The sequence below is a fragment of the Myotis brandtii genome, unplaced genomic scaffold (assembly GCF_000412655.1).
Source record: "Myotis brandtii unplaced genomic scaffold, ASM41265v1 scaffold216, whole genome shotgun sequence".
In the NCBI taxonomy this organism is placed as follows: Eukaryota; Metazoa; Chordata; class Mammalia; order Chiroptera; family Vespertilionidae; genus Myotis; species Myotis brandtii.
This window is the reverse complement of record NW_005358092.1, coordinates 1484430-1494576: the sequence shown is the minus strand read 5'-3', so window position 1 is coordinate 1494576 and position 10147 is coordinate 1484430.

The following is a 10147-nucleotide window of genomic DNA, read 5'->3' as shown; positions in this document are numbered from 1 at the left end:
GGGGTGGGAACCGGGTGGAGGGGAGCTATGGGGGTAAAAAAGAGGAATAACTGTAATGATCTGAACAATAAAGATTTAATTTTTTAAAAAGCAAAGAAATCCTATCTAATAAAAAAGTAATATGCAAATTAACTGTCACTCTGCAACAAAGATGGTGGAGCCCATAGCGGCCGGGGCAGGACACTGGCAGCATCACCCCAGCAACATGACCCCAGCAGGCAAGCGCGGCCCACAGGCAGCACCCAGTAGGGCCTGCTTGGCGGACGCGCAGCGACCCGCAAACAGGCAAGTGTGCTGTGCCCACTGGCAGCACCCAGAAGGGCCTACTTGGCCCTGTCACCACAGTGACCCACAAGCAGGCAAACGTGGCCTGCAGGCAGCACCCAGCAGGGCCTGCTTGCCCATAGCCGTGGTGAGGAGCAGATAGGCCCCACAGAGAGCAGAGAACCATGGGGAGTGGGCCCAAGCCGTCAGTAGGACATCCCATGAGGGCTCCCGTATTGGAGAGGATGCAGGTCTGGCTGAGGGCACCCCCCCCCCATGCACGAATTTCATGCACCAGGCCTCTAGTAATAATAATAAAATAGCATGTTCTATATTTCATGTTTATCATCTACTCTTTAAAGAAATAATAGCATCCTGACCAGTGTGGCTCAGTTGGTTGAGCATCATCCCATGCACCAAGAAGTCACCAATTTGATTCCTGGTCGGGCACATGCCCAGGTTTCAGGTTCGATCCCCAGTAGGGGGTGCGCAGGAGACAGCCAATTAATGGCTCTCTCTGATCATTGATGTTTCTATCTCTCTCTCCCTCTTCCTTTCTCTCTGAAAGCAATAAAAATAATTTTAAAAAAGAATCACTAAAAAAATAAAAATGTTTTCCCCAGAAACTATTTTGACCTGCCTAGTCATTAAAAACTGCCAAAGCATCCTGTGTGTAAAATAGAACCAAAGCAAAAAGTAGGTCAGAGGGAGGAAATAGTGCTTAAATTACCTTCTCCATTATAGGACAGATAGTGTCCATATAACAACAACAAATAATGAAGTAGCTCAATATCAGAAGACATTATTAAATTTAAGTGGAAAAAAGATTCCAACATATAACACAAAAGGTTAATTAGGGCAAGACATTTAAAAGTCCCACTCACTCAAAGCCAAAGAATGGCTTAGATCCCAAAATACTATTAAAGAGTGACTTATACCACATATTTTTGGTTAGGTGACCATGTGAGACACAATAACTGCTCTTTGTCACTGTCGGCACAGTAGAGGTAATTTGCATATGACTTACATACAAGAAATTATGGCATTCACAAGTCTCAACTTTTTATTATGTTTTTCAAAGACAGGGATCCATTAACGAATGGTTTCAATTTCTTTCAGATATATTAGTTATGGCAGTTTTTGTTGTTCCTGCCTCTAACCACTGGATATTAGCAAGCCCATTAACTATCCTTTCTATATGTTAACATTCCAGTCAAGGCAAGGGAACATGAAAATCTAAACTGTACTCTTTGAGATGGTTAGATATGAGGTTGAGCTTAGTCCTCTAGTAGAAAATGCCAGAGCTATGAAATTATAAACCACTAGAGGCCCGGTGCACAAAATTTGTGCACTCAGAGGTAGGGAGTCCCTCAGCCCAGCATGCACCCTCTCACAATCTGAGAGCCCTCAGGGAATGTCCGACTGACAGCCTAGGCCCACTCCTTGCCTAAGCTGTCAGTTAGACATCCTTAGCGCTGCCGCAGAGGCAGAAGGGGCTCCTGCCACCGCTGCTGCACTCGCCAGCTGTGAGCCCTGCTTCTGGCTGAGCAGTGCTCCCCCTGTGGGAGCGCACTGACCACCAGGGGGCAGCTCCTGCTTTGAGTGTCTGACCCCTGGTGGTCAGTGCACATCATAGTAACCTGTTGCTCCACCGTTTGGTCGATTTGCATATTAGCCTTTTATTATATAGGATATTATTTATGAAAGAGAAATGTGTCCTGGCAAAAATTATCTTTAATGTGGTATTTTGTAATGGGTACAGATTACTTGATCTGCCCATTCTACCTTTCCTAGTCTTGCTGTCTTGCTATAATAATGTTTATTTATTCATTAATTCATTTATGCTGCACTCTACAATGCTCCAGGGAAGCGCTCACACACACACAGAGTAGTTGAGGTGAGAAAGCTGAGGAAAAAGAAATAAGCCAGCGAGAGGTTAGAACGCAGAATGCATACCCTACAGTGCTATAGAGTTCCCAGTGCAGGCTACAATTTTGGTGCCAGGCATCTTAGCAGCCAAAACAAAAAGCACACCCCAATTATTAAAGGTTCACAGAAAAAAAAAGAGTTGCTCAGTGTTTCTTGACTGTGAAACCTGAGAGAAAATTATCTGTTGTGCCTCATGATGGCAGTTTCTTGAGGGATTTGTTGAATAATAACAACATTTGTGTTTTCTGTTTCATTACTTTCTGCACTAATCTGTATTATTTTCAAAATATGTTAATTGAACATAATTTTGAAAAACCATGCCCTAGAGAAAATCACATATGCGCAGAAGGAAGCATGCATAAAAGCTCTGTTACAGCATCAATAGAAACAAAATAAATGTTCATCACTAAGAGCATGGATAAATATACTTGATATATCCATACATGAGAAGATAATACAGCAGTTGAAATGAATGAATTAGATATACATTATTAACATGGGTAAACCTCAAAGAAACATTTAAATTAAAAAAGCAAGCAGGAATATGATACATATAGTATGATTTAATTGATATAAGTTTAAATAGCCTTGAATAGTACTATATAGTATCTATAGATACATAATAATTAACAAAAAACTCTAAACATGGATGGAAAGGACACAGAACAACTTCAAGATATTGATTCCTAGGGTGGCAGAGAGGAATACAGTGGCCATGGCATTATTTGAACTTCATGAGAGGATGTAGGGTGGCAGGGAGCTTCCTCTATATCTGTAAGATTTTCTCTAAACCAAGATATAAAACAAATATGGCAAACCAATTAACAGTCATATCTTGTAGTGGGCACCTGGATGTCTATTACATTCTTCTTTGAACTTTTCTGTGTATTGAAATATTTAATATTTAAACAAAATTTTTAAATGATGAGAGAGAAGCTTGAGGACAGATTTTGAAGGGTCTAAAATACCATGCGCAGGATACTGAACTTTTTAGGCTTTAAGAGTGTATGAGCAGAGGGCAGCCTTATCAGGGCTGTGCTCTGAAAAGATTACTCCACCAGACACATAGACTGGCCATGAAGGAGAAGGGCTAGAGGTAAAGAGAGCTGCTTGGACGTTTTTGCAAAATGCCTGTTAGACAATACACGGTGTGGCCTACCATATTAGTTAGGAAACATGCATATACTTGCTTGGAGTATATATGCTTAACCGTGGACAACATGGGAGTAAGAGGCACTGACTCCCCATGAGGTTAAAAAATTTATATATAACTTTTGTCTCCCCAAAAACTTAGCTACTAATAGCCTACTGTTGACTGGAAGCCTTAACAATAACACAAACAGTTGATTAACACATAATTTGTATGTTATATGTATTATGTACTGTATTCTTACAATAAAGTAAGCTAGAGAAAAGAAAATGTTAAGAAAATCACAAGGAAGAGAAAACACATTTTCAGTATTTATTTAAAAAATCAGCTTGTACATGAACTGATGAAGTTCAAACCCACATTTTTCAAGGGTCAACCATAAAACATCACTCTCTTGCCTTCTTATGATACATACTTAACTTCATCTCTATATTCTGATGTCAGATTCTCAAAGTCGTCCCACGGGGATTACTGGAACCCTCACTGCCCCATTTCACCACCAGGCTCAATGTTTCTTGGCTCAACTGTAGATCTGTGGCAGAGAAGATTTTGGTAATTGTAGGGTATAAATGAGAAAAATTGAGACTGACAGTGAGGAGGAGATCCAGAATCAAGAAGTATTATTGCTGCTGTGAAGAATACCCTAAGGGGAGCAACATAAAATTAAAACTGAAAGCAGATTTTGTGCAAATCACATGTGAATTCACTGGTGGCCCAGCTATTTAAGTACTGGCTTAGTTACATGTGATTAAGACAAGCATTTCAAATCCAAGCAGACACACATCTCACAGTCCCTCACTTGTTCCTCCTTGTTGGAGGGTCATTCCAAAGCATGACGTTACAAGCATTTCAAATCCAAGCAGACACACATCTCACAGTTCCTCCTTGTTGGAGGGTCATTCCAAAGCATGACATTTTATTTCTCCCAAGAGTAAATTTGCCTGCACAGGAAGCTCTGAACAATGTCTGCTCCTAGCCTATGATCTATGTAGGCCCAACGAGTGCCTTTGAGGGTAGGTCAGGAATTTCCCATGAATCATGTGCTGTCACTGATAGAGAACACTTTGCATCCTGGCTATAACTCTGTCTGCAGCGGGTATATTTCTACTAGCATTTCTGCGTATTCCCTCACACTCCAGGGCTGGCTACTAAGTGCTGATAGACTCAGCCAGGTGTTGGTACTTCCTAACCTCAGGGCCCTCCTTACAATTCTTTAATTCATATTTCACTGTCTCTTCTCAGTCACCAGGGGGCTTTTTCAAACTGCCAGTCACCTTCAGTTCCTCCCTCACTCTGGCCCTGGTGGCAGAAGGCTTCCCTTTCTCCTTTACTGAGAGCATATGAGTGAGCCTTTCTTGTCCTAAAGCCATGCCTTAGTTCAAATTGACTTCCCTTGCCACGCCTACATCAATTTCCTCATCTTCTCTCCCCACCCCACCCCACAAGGGGAAATTTGGTCTGAGTATTGTGCCAGCACAGTCTTTAGGGTGAAAACATGTGACCCAGGTCTGGTTCTCTGAAATTCCCAAGCCACAATAATTGGCTCAAAGTCGATCATATATCCTGGCCAATCAGAGTAATTCAAATCCCTGGGCTTGGTGATTGGTTAAAGGATGAGCTTAAGACCCAAATTAGTCTAGTCTAGGTCAATGCCAGGACTAAGGCATGACCTCCAGGAGGAAATGTTTGTCTCTGTACTTCATCTCAGGAGGATGATTCCATTGTTGCCAGGGACTGAGCAGGGGTACCTGAGAATTAGAGCCAACATAACAGAGAGAGGGAAAGAGAGGGAAAGAGTGCTGATGGCATCATTTGAACTCCTGGATGCAGCCCTGACCTTGGAATTTTCACTGCTTGAGCCAGTGGCTTTCCTTTTCAGTCCAAGTCCATTTGAGCAGGGTCTCCAGTCACCTCCTATGGACAAGCCTGATCCAGTGTCCTCTGTTCCCTGCAGTTCTTCTGCAGGCTCCACAGACCCTGTCCCACTCCTGCTCGCCACCTGCAGATGGCCTGCCTCCTACTGCATAGAGAAAAAGAGACCCTCGGGCACAAAGTCCATGACTTCTCTGTCATTTCTCATCCATCTGCACCGCCATCATTGTGCGAATATCCTCAGATCTGTACTTCCTCCTGTCCACGGGGAGCTGGACCACCTCTGCTCTGGATCCTGTCTCCTCAGCCCTCTTCTGGGACTTAGCTTTCTCAAGAACTTCCTCTTCCATCTGTCCTGCTCCCCTGGCTCCCTATCCTCAGCCATAAAGATAGATAAGCCTCTCATGAAGGAAGGAGGAGAGAAAGAGAGAGAAAGAAACAAGAGAGAGAGAGAGAAATCTCCCTTCTTCCTGGAAATCAATGTCATCCTTTTCTGTCCCTCCTTCACAGTGTGTTTGCTTCAGAAGGATTCTATCCTCCCCAGACAGTCTCATCAGTCCACTCACTCCTTATGCCTCCATTAGGATTCTGCCCTCCACTTCCCTGACACTGCCAAGTGCAGTGGCCTAATTTCAGCCTTTCACTCCCTCTAGTTTATTCTGCTGAATTGTCCTCCACAAAATGGCTCTTCGAGCACTTCCCTCATATATCTTACTGCTCCTTTTCAGTGATTCTTCTTCCGCTCTCCATCCAGTAAGGCAGCAATGTGCTGCTTTTTTTGGATTACAAAACTTGTCGAAAATTGGACAAAGCCCATGGTTTGTTTGTCCTCCACAAAATGGCTCTTCGAGCACTTCCCTCATATATCTTACTGCTCCTTTTCAGTGATTCTTCTTCCGCTCTCCATCCAGTAAAGCAGCAATCTGCTGCTTTTTTTTGGATTACAAAACTTGTCTAAAATTGGAAAAAGCCCATGGTTTGTTTCTCTAGAAGCATGTACTTCGAGTTCTCGTGTCACCTCTAACACGCGTGTCATAGGTTCACCATGACTGCCCTAGAAGCATGTACTTCACATGGGATCGGTCAAGGTTGTTAGACTACACTCCACCTGGTTTAATAAGAAAGGGCTCTCCTTGGGGTACAGATAGATAATGGCTAAAAGAATGAAACTTCCAGGAACTTTACATCACACCAGAGAACCGCTCTGCATCTGCTAAATTAAAAGGCACCACCAAGCTGCTGGCACAAAAACTATACCAGCTCTAGCAGGAACTGTGCCAGCCAACGGGTGCCCTGCACCCCACTCTCCTCTCTTCTTGTAGCTCCATCCCAGATCAAATCTCAACTGAGGTTCACTGCCTCCAGGTGACCCGGTTTCTAACCAAAGTCTCTCACAGCTCATCTTGCTGGCAGAACCTAAATTTCATCCAGAATCCTAGCTTCCAAGGAGAATGGGAACTGTAGTTTCTACCTCCCCAACTCTGCACTGCAGAAAGGGCTGAACATGCAAGTGGTAGGCTAACCAGTCTCCTATATCACCATGTGCCGACGTGTGTGCAAATGCAAAATTCAGACTGAAGTTTAACCATGTTTTAAGTCCACATTTTAAAAGTTAATGCTCCCAAGTACTTTAGTCAGATCCTTTTTTGTTTAAGTGTCAGATCACAATAGAAATTGCCTTTAGCAGAAGAGAGAAAGTTCAAAAACAGAGCCAGCATTGTCACACTGTGTCCAAAGGCTTGGGCATCAGAATTTGCTCACTCAGGTCTCTCCCATTCTCTCAACTCTGCTTCCCACTGACTATCTCTCGGGCAAGATCTCCCTGCAGCCACCCAGCAGCAATTCCCACTTCATATTCATACCAGGCCAGTAACCCCAGCAGTCAAAAACCCCTCTTCCCAAACAGTTTTAGCAGAAGGCCTGGAGCGACGTCTCATTGGATCAGTTAGGTGCTCCTTCTTGAATCAACCATTGCGACCAGGGGTCACAGTGCTCTGAGAGGTATGCCCAGCCCTGTGTCTCTACATGAACAAGTTGAACAGAGGGGTGGGAGCGGATGTGCTCCTCAAAGGAAACAGTATGTTGTTACACAAAGGAGGAAACACGGATCCTGGGAGGCAACGTTGAGAGCTGTCCGTTACACCAGAACTCTGTCTCCTGCCTTCTGTTCCAGATCCCACTGGGAAAACCTCAGCTACTGTGATTCCAGCCACTGCCTTGACTTAGGACCCTCTTCTCTGGGATAAATCTTACTTTATTTTTATCCAATGAAATAGAAATTTCAAGTCACTGAAAGATATAGTCACTTGAAAGAGATTTTTTAGTAGGAGGCTATTGCTTCTGGTCTTCTGGTGAAATGGAACTGTTCACTGTTGATTAATCAATCCAGCTCACTTTGTCAAAATGATGGACACAGACACTTTTGTCCAAAAAGAGAATATTTTTTTAAAAGTGTATTTAGTATTGCTTCTCTAGGGACAAAATTCTTAATCCTGGGAATATTTAATTGGGATATTCAATTATTCCTTTATCTCATTTAAGGAAGGTTCAATGGTCACATCTAATTCTCATTTCAAGCAAGCATTATTTTTTTGCTAATCCTCACCCAAGGATATTATTTTCCATTGATTTTTTGAGAGTGGAAGAGAGAAAAGGAGGGAGAGAGAGAAAGAGAAACATTGATGTGAGAGACACATTTTGATTGGTTGCCTCTTGCAAGCCCAACAGGGGCCAGGGATTGAACCTGCAACCCAGGTATGTTATCCTTAACCGGTAATCAAACACAAGACTCTTCAGTACATGGGCCGACACTCTGATCACTGAGCAACACCAGCCATAGTGCAAGCATAATTTTTAAGCAATTCTGTTGGTGGTGTACTGTCTCCTCCTGGGTACAGTTTATTTTCCAGGAAAGGCACACAGGTTTGAGTGGGTGACTACCTGAAAATCAGTTTCTTAAAACATGTTCCTACGACAGAGGAAAAGAGATTATGACATGGTAATACTATCTCCACCCAAAGTTTCCTAATTTAAGGGAGTATTTTTCTCAAGGTCCTGAAAACATCACAACTCAACATTCCTCAAATTAACTCATTTTCAAAATTTTCTTTTTATATTCAACATTTCCTGTTTCAATTAATCACCATCTACCTTTCACCAAATTAGAAATTTTTGAGTCATCTGTCTCTTCTTTCAGATCTAGTTAGTCATCAAGTTATCATTACTGTCTGCTCCATCTCTCTCAAGTCTTATCTTTCCCTCCTCCTCTGAACTTGCCTTAACTAATAAGACCCTTTTCAGAATTGTGGACACCGTATTTGGGGTTATAGGAAAAGCCTGGAAAGTGGTTTCACATCTCCTTCCGGCCTTTCTCCATCCCAGCCATCACGGGAAAAGAGAACCAGGCATGTACTCTCAAGAACATCATTTCTCCTCTTTGGACTTCAGTTTCCTTGTTTGTAAAATGACAGGGTTGGAGTACATAATTCCAAGGTCCCTCCAGCTCAAAAGTCCTGGAATTCTAGTTCCCACAATTCTGCCCTGCCCCATTTATCTTCCAGGGTTCCTGTGAACATCAGGCGATCATATGTGTAAATGTGCTTGAAACTCCTGGCATATTGGGTTTTACATACCTAGGAATATTATTAATTACTATTAATTCATCAGTGTCATCTCTAACTGGCTCTCAAGGTACAATAGATAATAATAGCCAACATTTATTGAGCACTTACTGTGAGCCAGATATGGTGCTAAGCTGTTTGCCTTCATTGTCTCTTTTAATTAACCAATATAAAAGAGGAAATCTATCATGACGTACTGTGACATGTGATCTGCCTGTTAGAGATAAGCCACCTTTGCTGATCAGATCTCCAGGTGAGTGGAGGCGGGAAGGCAGAGCCTATGAACACAAACTGCGGGGAACATGTCTCTGCAGACTATCACGGACACTCAAGGCAGAGCGCCCCGTCTGTGGGCAGCTGTCAGTAACCACATCTCAGAAAGCAAAGGCCAAGGACATGACCACAACATTCCCAGGTCCCTCAGAGAGGGTCCCCACTGCGTTGGTGGGTGCGGGAAACCACCACCCGTGGTCTTTCTCAGCGGCTTTATTATGCCTCCTGAGGCAGAACCTGCACATCTCTTCTTTCCCTGTTACTTTCAAATTAGACAGTCCCCACATTCACATTATTCACCTTCCTCATCACCCTCCCCCGCTCCTCCTCCCCCAAATCTTGCCCAGGAAATCTCAACCTCAGGAAAAGTCTGTCTTTGCCCTGCGTCTCAGGTTGGGTCCTCTAGAAGCAGGGCCGCGGTGGGGCCTCCCCAGCAAGTGTGTTATTACAGAAGGGCTCCTGGGAACATCCCACATGGGAGTAAAGGATGAAGGAAAGGCCAGAGGGGAGTGAAGCCAGGATGTGGTTTGGGGGAGTCTCCCCTCAGCTTGATCAGGGGAGCTCTGGAGCATATAGTCCACTGCAAAGTCTGTCCCGCCTTCAGCCTGGGGAGCAGGGCTTTTGGATCCCTCTCCAGTCACTGGTGAAGGGTGGGGTGGAGGCAGCTGGAGAGGTAGCGCCAGTCAACCCCAGGCCGAACCTCAGAGAAAGTGGTGGGTCTGGGTCATGATCAGCAGCACCTGAGCAGGCTCTAAAGGGCTCCCTGGAGACCTGGGCAAAGCTCCTCACCTTCATTTCTTTATTGTTTCCTCTTATTTAATTACTTAGCTAGCAAGGGTGGAAAATTGCTCTAACAGCTGGCACCATATTTCTACTAGGGAAAGGCCAGTCTAGGAAAGCCCCTGGGTTGGCCTGTCCGGGGAAGGTGTGAGAGTGCAGTCATTTAGGAGCTAGGGAAACCCAGGGGAAATGCGGGCAGGCAGCATACAGAGAAAGAAACCGAATGGCCAAAAATACAGAGAAAGATGCTTGGCCTCCC